The sequence below is a fragment of the Oryzias latipes genome, chromosome 19, assembly GCF_002234675.1.
Source record: "Oryzias latipes chromosome 19, ASM223467v1".
Classification (NCBI taxonomy): Eukaryota; Metazoa; Chordata; class Actinopteri; order Beloniformes; family Adrianichthyidae; genus Oryzias; species Oryzias latipes.
Window position 1 is genome coordinate 24,315,955 of NC_019877.2, and position 16,142 is coordinate 24,332,096.

At 41.0% G+C, this 16,142-nt stretch overlaps 1 protein-coding gene across 1 annotated transcript in view; it reads right to left on the reverse strand.

Annotated features, from left to right (window-relative positions):
• The window catches only part of LOC101171366 (Na(+)/H(+) exchange regulatory cofactor NHE-RF1), a 28,050-nt gene that overhangs the window by 10,918 nt on the left and 990 nt on the right, over positions 1–16,142 (reverse strand). The window lies entirely within an intron of this gene.

The following is a 16,142-nucleotide window of genomic DNA, read 5'->3' on the forward strand; positions in this document are numbered from 1 at the left end:
AGTTACTTTATGCTGCACATAATTGAAATGTAATGTATTTAATGTGTTGATTGTGAATCTGAATGACTCAGACACCAGAAGGATGCTCTGTCCAGATGTTTGTGTATTTGTTGGTGTAAGGGTCATTGAAAGAGGAATGTTGAGATACAAAAAATTACTAGTTAAATGCTGATGGATGTTGAAATATTCAGTTTTTATCATCATAAATCTGACATCAGAGGAGTCGGTGCCTCACCAGCATCAACCTCACTGCACGTCACTGAGTAGTTGTGTGTGTCAGAGAGAGGAAAAGAAAAGAGTGAGATAGTGTGTGTAGGTGTGTGTGTGAGATGAGAGAGGGGTGCCTGTGTGTGTGGAGGGGGTATCTGACCTCCAGGGTAGTAAGGTGCGAGTACTGGCTCCATACCAACGGCGAACAAAGCAGCAGCCATCAGACTGTACAACACCGTGTTACAGTGACACACTACGGTCCCGCGGGTGTTTTTTCAGTCACTCATTTATTGATTTTCTTTTGTTGTAGTTGTTGTTTTTCAATTTTCAATAGTTTTTTGTTCCTGAACAGTTGTTTGTTTTTGGTGTGAACTTCATTTCTCATTTCTGTATTAGAAAAAAAAAGAAAGAAAAGTTTTTACATGTTTTTTACAGTTGACCACATGTTTTTTTACACTTTTGCAGCTGTATTTATTTATTATTTATTTATTTAATGAGAATCTCATTTTTGATGATAATTTTCACAATAATTTTAATAATAATTTTTAATGATTTAATATAAATGTCATTTGTGATGTCCTTTTTTGATGTTATATTATACAGATTATTTCTGAATGTCATTTTTTCTGCCACAGATAAATGAAATTTCCCCGTTGTGGGATTAATAAAGTCATCTATCTATCTATCAAATGCGAGCGGGACCTTGCTGTTGACATCATTGGCTAGCAGCTGAAATTTTACAATGGACCTTAAATCTACCCCCCCCCCCCCCCCCCGTTTGAGGAGAAAAGCAACCTCAGAAATAAGGAGCTCTGGATATTGTAAACGTGTTTATTACATAATTCTGACCAGAGTGGTCTTATATAATTCAGTCAATCATTTGTGTTCAGTTTGGTTTAGTAAACACTGAAACCTCCTTCACAGTGAAGTTAAGCATTACTGCTAAGGGCTCCTTCAGGACGCAGAAGCAGACAGTTTAGCACCTCCTCGCCGTCAGGCCCTGAAGGCACCAGACTCCTTCAACGTCAGTGCAGGTTAGCTGTAAACAAGTGTCCGTCAGTCATGGAACGTCCCCTCACGGCCTGCAGAGCTGCTTCTTACAACAAACCAGGATCCTTACAAACCTCCAGCGTAATGAGATCAGATTAGGGGCCGAGTGGAGCAGCGTCTGTCGCAGACTTTAATCCCACACTGGCCTTTGCCCAGATAAGTGTCTAATCCGGCGTGCAGGTGAGAGACTGCTCCACCCGTTTCAGCTCTGCGTTACTATTCCAGATCTAAACACAGGTCTTTACTCGCTCTGCAGAACCCCTTCTGGGTCCAACACTTTCTAAAAGTAGAGCAGGAGGCTGAGCGTTCAGTCTGCGATCTCTTCTGTTTGGAAGCAGCTTCCTGCTCCGGTTCAGCGGCTGAACGTCACACCAGGAACTTTCCTTCTGAATCCAGTTGTTTTTGCTCAATTGTTATTTTTCTCTCCATTTCTATCCTGATGGAGACTCGGGATGGAGCTTCTGTCAGGAATGGAGTGCAGTCTTCAGTCAGTCTGACGGTTTTTCACGTACAAAACATAAATACAGTTTAAAAAAAAAAAAGATCTTAACTTTTTCTTTTTACTTTTTAACTAATATGTGCATACATTGGTCAAAGTATAAAGCTTCCCAACCCTTTCATTCTTCATCCTTATCAGTCTGTAAATGATTCTTTGACAGGTGATGGTTAAGGTGACCCGCTGCAGCCTCAGCACCGACCCTGGTGCCCACTAGGAGCATCATGTATGGATTCCAAGGTTCAGATGAAAGCAGCTGGTTGATGATTGCTGGAGGGAGTCATTGTGTAGGTTTCAGAGGACTTGATGGTTGTTGGACTTTTGGACGGAGTATCTTTTATGACGGAGTCAACAGGTGTTTGAGAGGCGAATGTGACCGCTGGAATGTTGAGCTCTGAAGGTGTATCATGTCAGACACACAACGCCTTCGGTTATTAGCCGAAACGTGTTACACAACACCGAGGAGCAGCTCCACACAACACTGCTGCTGACGATCATGCTCTACATTACACTTCTGTTCCAGTTTAAAAATGAAACCGCCCTTTCAAAATGCAAGTAATCAATAAACACGTCGTCTTGTAAACCATTGTTCTTAGTTTTCAGCTACAAGAACAGCTTTTCTGTTTGATCTTACTGTATGAAATTTGAATTTGATTTGTCAAAGTTTTACATCGATTCAGCTTGCTTACTTAAAGTGCACTGTAAAAAATAGGGACCTAAAATATGTCCACAATTATCAAAATGGTCCAAGAATGGACCAGGAAGTCTTATTCTAAGAACACAATTCTAGTTACTAAGACGTGTTCTTTCAAACTATTATTTTATGACATGAATTTTGTTAAACTAGAAATCAAATTATTATTATTATTTTAAGCTTGAAAATGGAAATGGAACCGATTTAGTAGCAGTGATACACAGTTTCATGAGGGGCATGTTCATTGTTCCACTTGTACTGAATCGTTGATGTTTTGTCAAACAGCTTGAAGTTTGTGTTTTTAATTATTGCTACATTTCCTCCAAGTTGTTCTGGATCTTTTTTGTTCATTTGCATCAGTCTGGCCTTCAGAGAGGATTGATTCCTTTGATGAAGGCTTCAGATCTTCTCCACCTGCTCCGTTTCTCGTCAGGTGATGTTTTTGTCCTTGCTGCAGTTACCAACTTGTCTCGTTTCTCTGGTCTAAATTGTTCCCGTTTGCCTGTTTCTCGTCTTTTAAGACTCTCCCCGCTCTGGGCAGATAACTTCCCCTACTGCCCCCGGCTCTTCTTCCTTTCAGAGAGTTGTTCTTGTTGCCCAGCTTTATAAATAGATAGAGTTTAAAACTAAACCTTTTTCCATCTCGTTGGTCATCTTTGTAGTCGTTAATTTGAAAAGAGTACAGATAATGTTCCCTCATTGTAAATATTTGGACTGATTAGACTGCAATAAATACAATTACTTGGAATGAATTGGATATAACGATCAGAGCTGAGATTTCGTTCAAACATAAAAGTATTAACTTGATATGTTCCTGTGCGAGTTAGACGGCCAGCATGTTCCAGGTCAGCATCCGCTGGTTGAGTGGTGATCACTATCGGTGCGGGCTCAAGGCAGCTATGTCTCAACAAACTGGAAGACCTTAAAGGCCAAGGCCTGGGTGTGATAACATCCTGTAGGAGGTAGGAGTGATAAGTGATGGGGCAGTAAAGCTCAGCAAGAATGCCAGACTTTACCTCAGACTGGGGTAAAGGCATCCTAGGAATTTGCTTTTCTTTTCCTACTTTTCAGAGGTAAAACAGGACGGTTGGAATTTTCCAGCCATGTCTGGAAGAGCTAAATCAGCGCGTTACTGCCAACAGGTCATTTCCTGCATATTCTGCCTCTACGGCACTTTTGTTAAAGGTGAACAACATGTAACTCAGAATTCAGCTGAGTGTTAATGTGATTGATGGTAAGATAGCTGCTTCAAGATGTTAACCCAAGTGCAGAATGAAAAGGCTTTCTCAGCAAAGCGGCACTCGGACAGACGCTCGGCCACGCAGAGTAGCAACAGTTTTTCGCCTCTGGGTAAAGTCCAGCACAATTGTTGCCAAAGTCGCTAAAGCTGCACTTCAACACTGATTAACTCTGTCGTTATCGCTGAACTGATGGTTTGTAGAATAGCTCAATCAAAATTACACAATGCCATCAAGTACGTCCTTTTGTTCAGCTAAAATACAAAAGCCAAAGCATTTTTGCTAAAAGGGCTCATTAAAGGCCCACTCCAGTGAAAACAGTGCTTTTAACATGTTCTTGTAGCATTTTTCTCATGGAGGACATTTATAAAGAAAATTAAGATGAAAACTGTGTCTCTGAGTATGTCTTTACTCAAATCACGGTGAATCAGGAGCCAACTTTAGTTCTTCTGTACAAACTACAATCAGCAGGCCTCCAGCTCCCTGCTCTGCTCCATTCTGATCATCCACCTGCAGACAAACAGATCTTCATTTTCCTCGTCTGAACTGGAATCTGGATCTAACCTGTGCATTTAAATATCTCCGATCTTGCTCGCCATTTCTGGGGGGCTGTAAGCTAGCGGGAGAGAGTGTAAACCACGGGGGGGCAAACTTTTTGACTCTTGGGCAAGAAAAGGTTCTAAAATCTGACAAAAGCGCCAAAACGTCTGGGCCAAAACAAACTAAAATATGAACAGAAATGAATATACATCTTTTGAAACAAACATTTTGGAGTTTTCACATTGACTGCTTGGAGTTTATTGAATTAGAAGTGTCGTCATGGCACCATCACATCCTCCGCTTTTTTGTTCAATAGAACATTTTTGACCATTTTGTTTCAAAACTAATTTGTGTACTTCATGTTTGTGCCAAATAAGGAGGTTAAACTTCAATTCTGCTCGTTGTTAAGGCTAAAACTTGGATTAAGTTTGTGCATTTCTGTGTACAACAGGCTTCCTGCCTTTAGCAATAACCATATTTCAACCAGTTATTGTTGAAGGTGTTAATAGTCTCAACAATAACACTTTTTGTGAAACTACATCCACAACGCCTTCCCCCACGCACGTTCAAGCCAACACTTTCAATGAAAGGTTCATGGAAACGCGTAAATGCCAGTATTGGACTTGAACATTTAACATGCTCACGTCGCTACGCAAGTTTTTATGAAGGTTTTCAGACTATGTATAAACCATTGAAAGTTAAACCACTTGAACTTTGACCAATCAAGAACTCTGATTTGGTAGTGGCTTATGGATTGAAGCGGTAACCGTTGGAAAATTGATCATGGAGGAGAAATTTATAATTGTCGTTTGTGTCCGGCCAGAATTATACACACCAAGTCTATCAGAACAGAGCTGAGAGAGAGAAAGGCTGGAATAAGATTCATGAGATTTACACTGCTTCGCTGTTTCACACCAGGCCTCTTCCAACTGTAGGTGCACTAGTATCGGGTAGGGACAGTCCACTGAAGACAATGTCGGCTAATTGTGCGTTCAAGAATGCACTTCCTGGTGTGAACGTAGCTTAATCCAATTTTTTCTATAGAATTGAATCCAGCAAAGGTTCCCAAATCAATTTAGGTAACCCATCAAATCAAGCAAAAGAGAAAAATCTATGTCACTTCAAAAAAGACCAAGTGATCGTAACTGTATTTTATTGATGGTCAACATCAGAACTAGGGCTGCACGATATGAGGAAAAATCGCGATATGCGATATTTGAGATTAATATTGCGATAACGGTATAATTTGCGGTATATAAAGCAATAGCAAAACAACCAAAAACATCATTCCCATTTCATTGCAACAGTTTAAAAATGATACTACAAATGACCCTCGACGACATAGATGACAAACATCTAACATAATAGGCCTCCATCCAATTGGTCAACAAGGTGAAGACGTCCATCCGATTGGTCAAATGCATAAAGGGATTTATTTGATTCGTTAAATGCTTCAAGCTGCCATAAGATTGTTTTAACACATTTAAGGTTTATAATTTATTGCGATTTCTGCTGTCTTTTGCGATATGCATATTGCAGAGCTGGATATTGCGATAACAATAAATTTGCGGTATATTGTGCAGGCCTAATCAGAACCAACCCATTAGTTTATGTCCTGTTTATGTAGAGGACATTTGATTACTCTACTGCTACTAGTCCTGATGTGCTTAAAACAGGACATCGTGGTTTTTCCATTGACGGGTCATGTGTTTTGGTGGGAGCTTTGAGATCTTGGGGAGACTAAAAGAAAACTACATGAATTATTGGGCTGGTTCTCCAGAGGATATGAAGAAGTTGGAAATGGAAAAACTGTGGAGCTAAAATCTTCCCATACTCTACAGTAGGGGGGTCCCCAAATCCAGGCCTGGAGGCCCCGTGTCCTACAAGTTTTCACACCAACCTGCCATTGAAGCTCCTTATTGGCTAAACACACCTGATCCAGGGAATCAGCAGCAAATGAGGCAGGGTTTCTGGAAAACCAGCAGGACTTCGGCCCTCAAGGCCTGGATTTGAGGACCCCTGCACTACAGTGATGACTGAAAACTAGAGTTGTGTTTCGCATTTAAGACCGAAGAATTACAGCTTTTTTAGCTACATTCAATAATTAAAATTGTTTATTGCTAAATGAATATGTGGCAGTAGTTAACTATGCAAATAAACGACCAGTAAAGATCTTAAATTACTGTAATTCTTCAACCGTTTCCACAATTGATGCAACACCAAAGCTGAGAAAAGCAGGTTTGCGCTCATAGGCAGCACTTTACATTAGAAAAGTGTTTACTTATTCAACATAGACCAGCTGATTCTGAGGGGATCCTTTACAACCATAAAGTGTTGCATACTGGCACAAAACTGCTTTTCTTCGCTCTAAAATCAGCTGAATATGATATTAGGATAGTTAGGATTAGAACAATCTGTTCTGTCTGAGTCCTTTTGCTTCTTAACTGGCCTTAGTCTAAAAAAGAAATCTTTATTTCAATGCTCTTTAATGTACTCTACAGAAGGTCCAATGGTGAGACAAATCCTAAAATAGTCACATAAAAAATGTCGTCTCTACAAGAGATGAATGAATAGCCCAGAAGCCCGGCAGAACCAGACTCAGTGGTGCAGAACATGCCTCTTTTGTCACAACAATTCCACCCGTTGTGTCCAAAGAAACCTCTGCTCCGCCTTCTACCAGCATTACGGTTATCGGGCTGTGATGGGACAACCACCAACTACTGTAAACATCCCTCTGGGCTTGTTTAGTATCAAAGGTTAATGGCTTTACAGCTCACTGCAGGCAAACAACACATCCTCTGCCTCTCTTTGCAGAGAGAATTTGGGAGGACCTTGACCACAGGGATCATCTACACGACAGCTTTATCCCCATGAGTGAGCACCATTTGACGGAAAAAAGATGCACCCAAAGCAGGCCACGTCCACAAACTACAAACCGTTCTGCCAAAGCTTCAGCAAAGCACTGAAGCAGCTATCTCCTCTCACGCCGGCCTCTTCAAATAATTAACTCAAACCGAGTCCAGGCGTCATTAAAATTCAAAGTGCATCGCAGCAGCCAGAGCTCTGCAAAAGGCTCAGCTGCTCCACGGGTTTGGCAGCAATCACACAACTGTTCTCACCAACGCCGGTCCAAAACAACCAAGACATCTCTAAAGAATCATGCAGTGATAACACATTCTTCGGGTCTTGAGGACTTCATGACTGCTGGAGGAGACAGAAAGTGAAGCATTCACACGAAAAGTGCAATTGAAACAATTCAACAGTCCAACTGTGCTTGCAAACTGACCAACTCCTCTGCAAACACTGTGCTATTCCACGCACAGGTAACATCGATTTGGAAAATCCACAAAAGCTCCAAAGCTTTAACACTGGGGTTATCAATAATTGCCAAGACAAAAACAAACTCTGAAGCCCTGACACCATGGAAACTGCCTGAAAGAGCAGGAAGCGGTTTTGTCATCAGTTACACAGCTCAGCGACAGAGGAAGCTGCTGTGTGTGTGTGTGTGTGTGTGTGTGTGTGTGTGTGTGTGTGTGTGTGTGTGTGTGTGTGTGTGTGTGTGTGTGTGTGTGTGTGTGTGTGTGTGTGTGTGTGTGTGTGTGTGCGCGTGTGTGTGCGTGTGTGTTTGTACGGACACACAGGCGTCGCTAGAAAATCTGCAAATGTCTCTCTTTAACCTTCAATCCTCTTTACCTTCCTGCTCCAGAAGCTTTTTATTACATTTATTTAAGAAGCTGCAGGAGTTTTAAATGTGAACAATTCTCAGAGAAGCATAAGCACAGAGCCCCCCCCACTCACACAAGTTCTCCAAAGTTACCCAACATACTGTTGCAGCACCTGAAGACGCCCATTTACGGTCAGTAGTTCAATGTGCAATGACCAATAAATCAACTTTTTTGGTTTTTAAATCTGCTGGATGGTTTTACTTTAATATCTAATCATATTCATATCTAATCATATTCATATCCCTCTTATGGTGCTAAAAAGGTTGTTTTGAACTGTGTACCTGCTCAGACCACAACTGAGCTGAAGTCAACAGATAACGTCAGCTTAACTGCATCAGGTTGTTGTTTTATTACTCATTTCATGATGAGAAGCCTGTTTTTACAAAATACTGCAGAACAAAATTAAAAGGTCAATTTAAAATAAAATGATCTATTGCTGTGGAAGCTTCCCATTCAAGAGCTGAAGCAGTAAAGCAGCTGTTGGTTTTCTAATGTGATCCGTATGAGCTATACGCTCACTGATCCGTACTCTGGCCTGGGACAGTTCACTTCAAGACCTTCATTGTTGTGGGCTTTGTGACGCCTGCACAGCAATGACAGCATTTCATCCACAGTGAGAGTGAAGGGGAGTGGGCAGCAGCTGAGGGGGGTAAAAACTTGGAGGCATAAAGTTCACTTTGTTTGGATCAAGGCCAAAGCAGACTCTGCACCAGCGGTCCTCTGATTCTTTTGGGGAAATATTTTTTATTGTTTTAAGGAAAACAAAATTAAGCAGCATCGCAATGTGCAAAGAAATGTCAGAGAGGCAAAGCTGTCTTCAAGTCACCACTGGGGCATCTGGTTTATGCATAAAGTATAATACGAGTGAACAGTGTTTTAAACCAAAATAAATAGAAATTCAGCACGCAAAATCCTTTTTTAAAAACATTAAGTCAAACATAATGTTCATTCCTCACATAAAACAGCCTCAAAGTGGCATTTTGATCCGTTCACGCATTTCAGAGTATTCCTCTAAGAACCTGCTGTCTGAGCACCAGCTCTTCCCAACTCAGGAAAATGAACGGGTTCTCACGAGCTGACAGACCAGTGAGGAACCGCCCCTTCCAGGAAGAGACTTCGCTGCCAGCCCCGCCCCCAGGCGAAGACAAACACCCACTTTCTCTGTGGAGCTAACGGCAAACACGCTTTCATTTTGTAAAAGTTTGGACGTTTGTTTTCATGGGCGAAACGCTAACGCGCGGCTGAGACCGACTCTAGATTGACATCATGAAATGGGCGACCCCCCCCCATGGCAACGAAAGGCGGAGCCTCAGAGTTCGAGTCGTCTTACTTTTGGTAAATGGTGAATGCTGGGTTGGGTTTTGGGTTGGAAAAGAGCTCGAAAAATAACTAATATTCAATTAAAATGTGTTGCTCTGTGTGCCAAAGGAAATTTATTATCATATCCATGGATATTGTTTACAATAAAAGGCTTGAGAATAGCATAAAATAGGCCCTATAAAAAAAAGAAACAACTGTAAGACTTGAAAGTTGAGCAGACTTGGGACCAGCTAGACTTTCCGGCCCAGCTGAAACGCAAAGACGCCAACCATTGTTTACCAGCGTTTGCTTTGGACATCAGTCCGTGTACAAACTCATTACATGCAAGTCTCCTCCCCCAGACAAAGTTTGTTGTGCCGCCGTTGTCGGTCACAACATGGTCAAACACTCTGCTGACAAAAGCAACATTTCAGGAACATCGGGAGGAAAAAGGCTAAAGCCACACAACCTGTGAACTTTTAATGAAGTTCACACATAGCTGTTCCAGTTGGACACAATCATGCTGTGTAGCTAACCACACCAGCAACATTTCTGTGGGTTTATGTCAGCACATTAGCATCTTCAACCTTGTGTTGACTCAATGATGCTCTGGTTCCCTTTACAGCTGCAGGAGTTGTCATTAGCTGTAGATAGTGTCTTTCTAAAAATCATTTGCATGCTCCTGCTATAATCTACTCATGTGTGCCTTCCCACACATGTGTCCGGATATGCACGGATGGCATGAAAACAAGTCAAGTCTGATCAGCTGGAAGCGGATTTTAGGAAATATTAGTTTGAGGTGATATAACTAAAAGTTAAGAGGGATATATATTTAAAAAGCTGTTCCCATCGTTGGACTAAGCAGGTATGAACAATTGATTGACAAGTCTGTTTATCCCCTAAAACACGGGTCTGCTTGGTTTGTGATGAGGCACAGTTTTCATTCATTACCAGTTTGTTTTGAAGGTTCTTTTTATTAATATAATTGTTGTGTTCATTCATTGTTTACAGTAAATATAAAACGTTTTAACTGTCAGTTTTTCCTCAAAAGCCAGGAGGTCAGAGTTGGAGGAGGTTCCTGTAGGGCGCCTGATGTCAGTAGCTACTTTCTTCTACAGATCTGATGTCCTACAATAGTCCGAGTAGAAAAACTGGGACATTGATGCTCAGACACAACCCCGTCTTTTTACAGGAATTACAATTTCTCCTGTTTGTTGTTCACCTTTTAGCACATCCCCTCAGGGGTCGCCGCTGCGAATTAGCTTTCACTGATCTGCACATTTGATTAGGCAGAGCTTTTACGCAGGATGCCATTCTTGGACACAAACCAGGGCACCGGCACAGGGGGACCCAGAGTTGGGCAGTAGCACAAAGGGTCTTGGCTCATCTAATGGTTTACGACCATATCATCTTGTGTGGCCGGCCTTGAATGGGTTTGCCCATTTTTCTCCCATTTGTAGCCATAAGGGCGGTTGGGAGCAGACTTTAGCGCTGGGACTGCATCTCTGTTATGCTTTGGCCAATACACACATTTCATCGAGCCCTTATTGGACGGCGTGTCAGCTTGTGAAAAAGGTTGAATGACTCTTCTTCAGCTCCAGTGTGGAGGTCAGTCTATTAGCTAACAACAACACTTTGGAAATTAAAATGTCTGAAAACATTTTCTTTGGTAAAAAAAAAACAAATCTCTGTTGAGGCAGAACATTGGTAATAACGGATGACTAAAGTGATTTTTTGTTTTAAACAACAATCTTTGTCAGAGATCTCTGAAGAACATTTGTTAATATGTTTTAATATCTACACCACTACTTTGACTGGCTCTTGGTGTTTTTAGTCCTCAAGATCAAAAGTTCATCATGTGTTTTCCCTGATCTCACAGTAACTGATTCTACTCTACTGTCCTTAGAAAGAGTCAGTAGAATTCCTGTTTTACATCTTATTTTTAGTTCAAACAGAACTTACAGAGTCAATGGTGAGAACCAAAACGTGACAGCAGCTGAAAGGGAGTAGGTGAAAGCCTGTCCTCTCCTGTAGAAACTGCACCATCACTTCTAGTGTTCACAGTGTCAACACTAAACTGAAAGTTCACCGCTAAAAGTGGAACAAAAAACAAATGCGATTTTCCACGAAGGTTCACAGCTTTCACAGGAAAAAACGGACCTTCTTCACTCTGTTGTCAAGAAGACCTTCAAAGACTAACAAGGCGGCACTGGATGCCGCATTCAATGTTAAGGATACAATCACATTGATCAGCAAATCCCATCTGAATTGTTTGTACAGTTTAAACTTGCTAAACTGAGGTTTTAACACCACATCTTCTCCAAAGCCCAACAACAGACTGGTGACCCGTCCAGGGTGTTCACTGCCTTCACCCAACAGCAACCAGAACTAGCCCATTCATTTATTTATTCATTTAAGTTCCAATAAAGGAAAAGATTCAAAAACAACTCAGGACTAGAATCCTATAGATAAATAAAACATGTGGATGTAAAAAGATGTGGGTTTTTTATTTCACCAAGAGTTCATTTGAACTTTCACTGCTGTCAAAGGAAGCGGACCGTTTGGGGAAACGGCTTTGGTGTGAATTAAACCCATGAACAAATATAAAGGTGGCCAAGTGACTCCTTTCACGTACAATTTATTTTTTTCCCTCTTCTTGTTCCTTTTATCTTTTGTTTTTTATCATTTTTTTACGTGCTCAAAACTTTTTTTGTTCAAACTTGTAAAATAATAGAATTAAAGTAACATTCTTGATTTGAGTTTGACCAAATATTTGGGTTTGAGGGATTTCACTTTAAAATAAAACACTTAAGTGACAGAATTTTACAGAGCTGTGCAAATAAAATAACAAAAACAAAGTATGCTTTAGAACTGATACTAATTTTACTTTAGTGAAGTAGAAAAACTATTCCCTTGAACACAAAACTGGGGCCTGGCGACCCGTTCAGGGTGAACCTCGCCTACAGGAGCTGCAGCCCCGAAAGGGATTCAGCCTGTTCTGAGGGATGGATTTAAAAACTGATGAGCGACCAAGCTCCTAATAATCATAACAACAATAAAAGCACATTTAAAAGATCATCTCGCTCTATGCTGCAGCTGTCTGTGTTTACAACGGAACTCACAGTTTCTTCTTCCACGGCCGTTTCAGCTATTTTAGAGAGTCCTGCGGACGTCCAAATGATCGATTCTGACCAACAGTGTGGCGAATGTAAACGTTTGTTATAGTGGGATAAAGTTCTTCTGGGCCCATGTACACAGTTCAATTCTGATCCGATCTTTGATCTGATCAGAGATATGTTGCACATGTAACCACAGCTAGTATTCTTTTCTAGGAATCTGCCATTTTAACCCTCTGAACGGGTTGGGCCATCACTTGGCGACCGGCCTGAGTAAGAGAGTATGTACTTTAGGGTCATCGCAGCCTCATCTCTGAGGCGTGACAGCCTTTTCCCTTTCTCTACAGGCAAACACTGCAGACAAAGCAACTGCTCAGGATCTGGAGATCAATACAGAGTTCTTGGTGAGTCTAAAGAGGCCAACTTGAAACCCAAAACATGACAAGTCCCACCATCAAGTCCACCACCATCACCACCAAAGTCTCTTGCCGCAGACACAACACACACACTAGCTGTGGAATCAGTCACCTACACACTCCAAGATGTGTAGGAGTGTAAACTAAAACAGCTGCAGGGAAACCCTGGGGTGGATCTGTTTCAGGAAAAAGACGCAGCCTTGTACTTAATAGTATAGTCTTCATTTTAAAGCCTTAATTACAAATACCTTTGGTTTAGTTGACCTACATTCACCAAGTACTACTTTGGGTCCTTCCTGGCTTCGATTATTATTCTATTTTTCCCCACTTTGTCCAGTGCAGGGTCAAAGGGGTTGTTGGAGCCTGTCCCTGTTACCTCAGGGCAAAGGCAAGGAAGACCTTGAACAGTTGACATGTCCTTAGCTAGGCCACACGCAGGCGGACGCTCACATATATACATACACACATTAAATGATGGAAACCCAAATATGCTGAGTCATGTTTGTTATGGACGTGTATTTTTAAAAATATCCTCTTTTTGATGTTCTTGCCCGACGTCTTTGAGCTTCCCAGCTTTGCTATGAATGCGCACAGACCAATAAAAATGCTGCTACAAATGTTTGTCCAGCTGGTTCGTGTCTGCAACAGTCTTTAGATGACGGGAATAAACGAAGAGAACTTGAACAATCCTGATCTCAGCTACAGTTTGCCTCCAGTTTCAAACGTCATTCTCTGTTTCTGCATGTAGGTGGTCACAAATACCTGTACCTGGATTTTAAAGATATTTTAGAAACCCCCTATAGTGCTTTTTAGACAAAATGGAAAGCTGCACTTAAAAAAAAGTAAAAACACAAACTGAGTTTTACCAGCGGTCCTGTTTTCCTGTTTTCCCAGCTGGTCTTGAACTAAAACTAGAGTTTAAAAGTCTAAAAGTAATCAACATCTGTAGAGACTTCTTCTCATTCTGAGAGCTTAACACCTCCACAATAAGGCATTTTTTCTTCAGTTACACAACCTTCCAATCAGAACTCAGACTTTGCTCTGGCTCACGCCGTTGCACAGCCATCAGATCTCTGGCGACGGCCTCACAGTCCGCCTCATAAAACAGCTTAGTGTTTGCCTGTAAAAGCTTTTGCTCTCGGGGTGGTGAGGGAGAACAGAAAGACTGAAGATAGTGGAGTGGGGTTTCCAACCACCTCTGACATTCCTGCATGAAGGAATCCCATTGACCAAAAACATCCAACACACCTTCAGTGACGGCTTTAGATGCAGTCACTCATTCCGTTCAACAACCTCAGCTCAGTTCTTTTCCCGTCATTCATCATAATAATAGGTCATCGTTGGTGCTATTCTGGTCCACGTGTGTGTGAGGCGTCATCTCGTCAGACCAGCCAAACCTGACGACAAACAGCAACCACAAAGACTCGGGAGTCGCACATGTTTCACTGCAGACTCAACCGTTTCATGGTAGTGTAGAAAATCAAACCCATTCATAACTACACCTGCTTTTTACTTTTCTGTTGTGTCTTTTCTAAACATGAAATGAGAATGTGATGGTCTCAGCAATCAAAGTACGTTTAACCCTTTCATTCTGAAACATTCTGACATTACGGTAGATCAAAACACGCGTGTCATCCGCTGTCGCCTGTGACACGTTTGGTATTGAAGGGTGAAATGAGACAAACTCGTTTTTTTTTCCTGTAACAGCAGATAACTTCACCAGACCTGCCTGGGCTTTGTTCTGATCAATCACAACAGGTGAAATGACAGGATTATTTTCCAAATCAGTCATGTGACGTATGACTCACAGGCATCGCCAAACAGAAATTCTGCTTTTATCTGGAACAAAATCCACAGAGAAGAATGGAGGAAAAAAAAGACTCCCCCCATTAAAGGGATTTTACAAAAAGACTAAATTAGGTTTTGTAAAGTCAAAGTGTAAGACCCACACAAGCCTCTGTCGAATCAGGATAGCAGACCAGTTCACGCCGTCTAGTGTTGGTCACATGACTGATGCTCTGACAGGAGACCGGAGGCCAAGGCAGAAAGTAAAGTGAGTGCATCTATAAACCAGCAAAGAGGAGACGTGACAGCAGCAGATACAAGAGTTTGATGGCGAGCATTGAGAGACAAAGCCAGCCTACAAGACGTTTGTTTTGTTTAAACGCAAATGAGTCGACATTTTAAACACACACCAGTAAATCTGCACATTTATGGGAGAATTTAACTTCAATTATTTTGGAGGGAAAGCCTCTCTGGGACAATGACTGAAAAAGACAAAACAATGAGGTTACTTACGAACTTTACATATGTGTAAAACGTTGGTACGGATCTTTTGTAAACATTTCTATAAATGTAAATGACAACATAACCACTCTGGTGATCAAACTCTCCCTAAATATTGGAGGATGGATTAGTAAGATGTCAGCTTTTAAAGAAAACAAGCTTAAGTTTTAGAAATCAGAACAAAATTCCAGAAACCAAAACACAAAAAAGCAACAATTTGGGACAAAAAGTAGTTTCCACAAATAGAAATGTTATTTTCAAAAACAAACATGAAATGGATTCACTATGGGACGTCACTGATTGGATAATCATATGCAGTGTTACTTTTGTTGTGATTTCTAAAATGTAATTGTTTTTTTATTCCTTGTCTTGCTGTTTTAATTGTTGTTGTGATAATTTGATGTTTTAGTGTTGAATGATTGTACAGAAGAGTGGAATGTTCTGCATCTATTCATCCCCCAAAAAACAGCAGGAGTCCCGTGTTTGTCCATTAAAAACTAAGAATAGAAACAGGAAAAAACTAATAAAATGCTGATGAAGCACAGAGTGGAATATTCAATTACTTAATGATGATCTAAGTGAAGTTTAGCCCGAGCTGTGCCGGCCTTTAAAGTCTTCTTATCTCTGCTAAAGATAAGAACTGAATTATCCTCTGATGATGTAACCAACTTCTTAAGGTGGATCACTTCTGGAAATTTTCCATAGAAGAAAGTCTTGTAGAATTTATGGGTTTTTAAAACATTTCATTTTTTGTATTATTTGCGCTGCTCCTGCGTCTTAAGGACCCACTTTTCTGTGTTTGTAACATGTTTTTGGGTCATTTGTCTCACGATAGACGGCATTTATGAAGTAAATGAGGCTAAAAATGACAAATCGCTGTGAAACAGGAACAGATAAAAAACAAATGCTTTCATTTGTGACGTAGAAAATAATCTGGGTGGGCCACAACTCAGAGGTGAATTTCTATTGAACTGCTGCTGCTCTGCAGAAACTATGTCCTGGAAAACAACACAGCCTCCTAACTGAAAGAGCACTGCTTCGAAAACAGATCAATGAATAAAAACTGAGCACA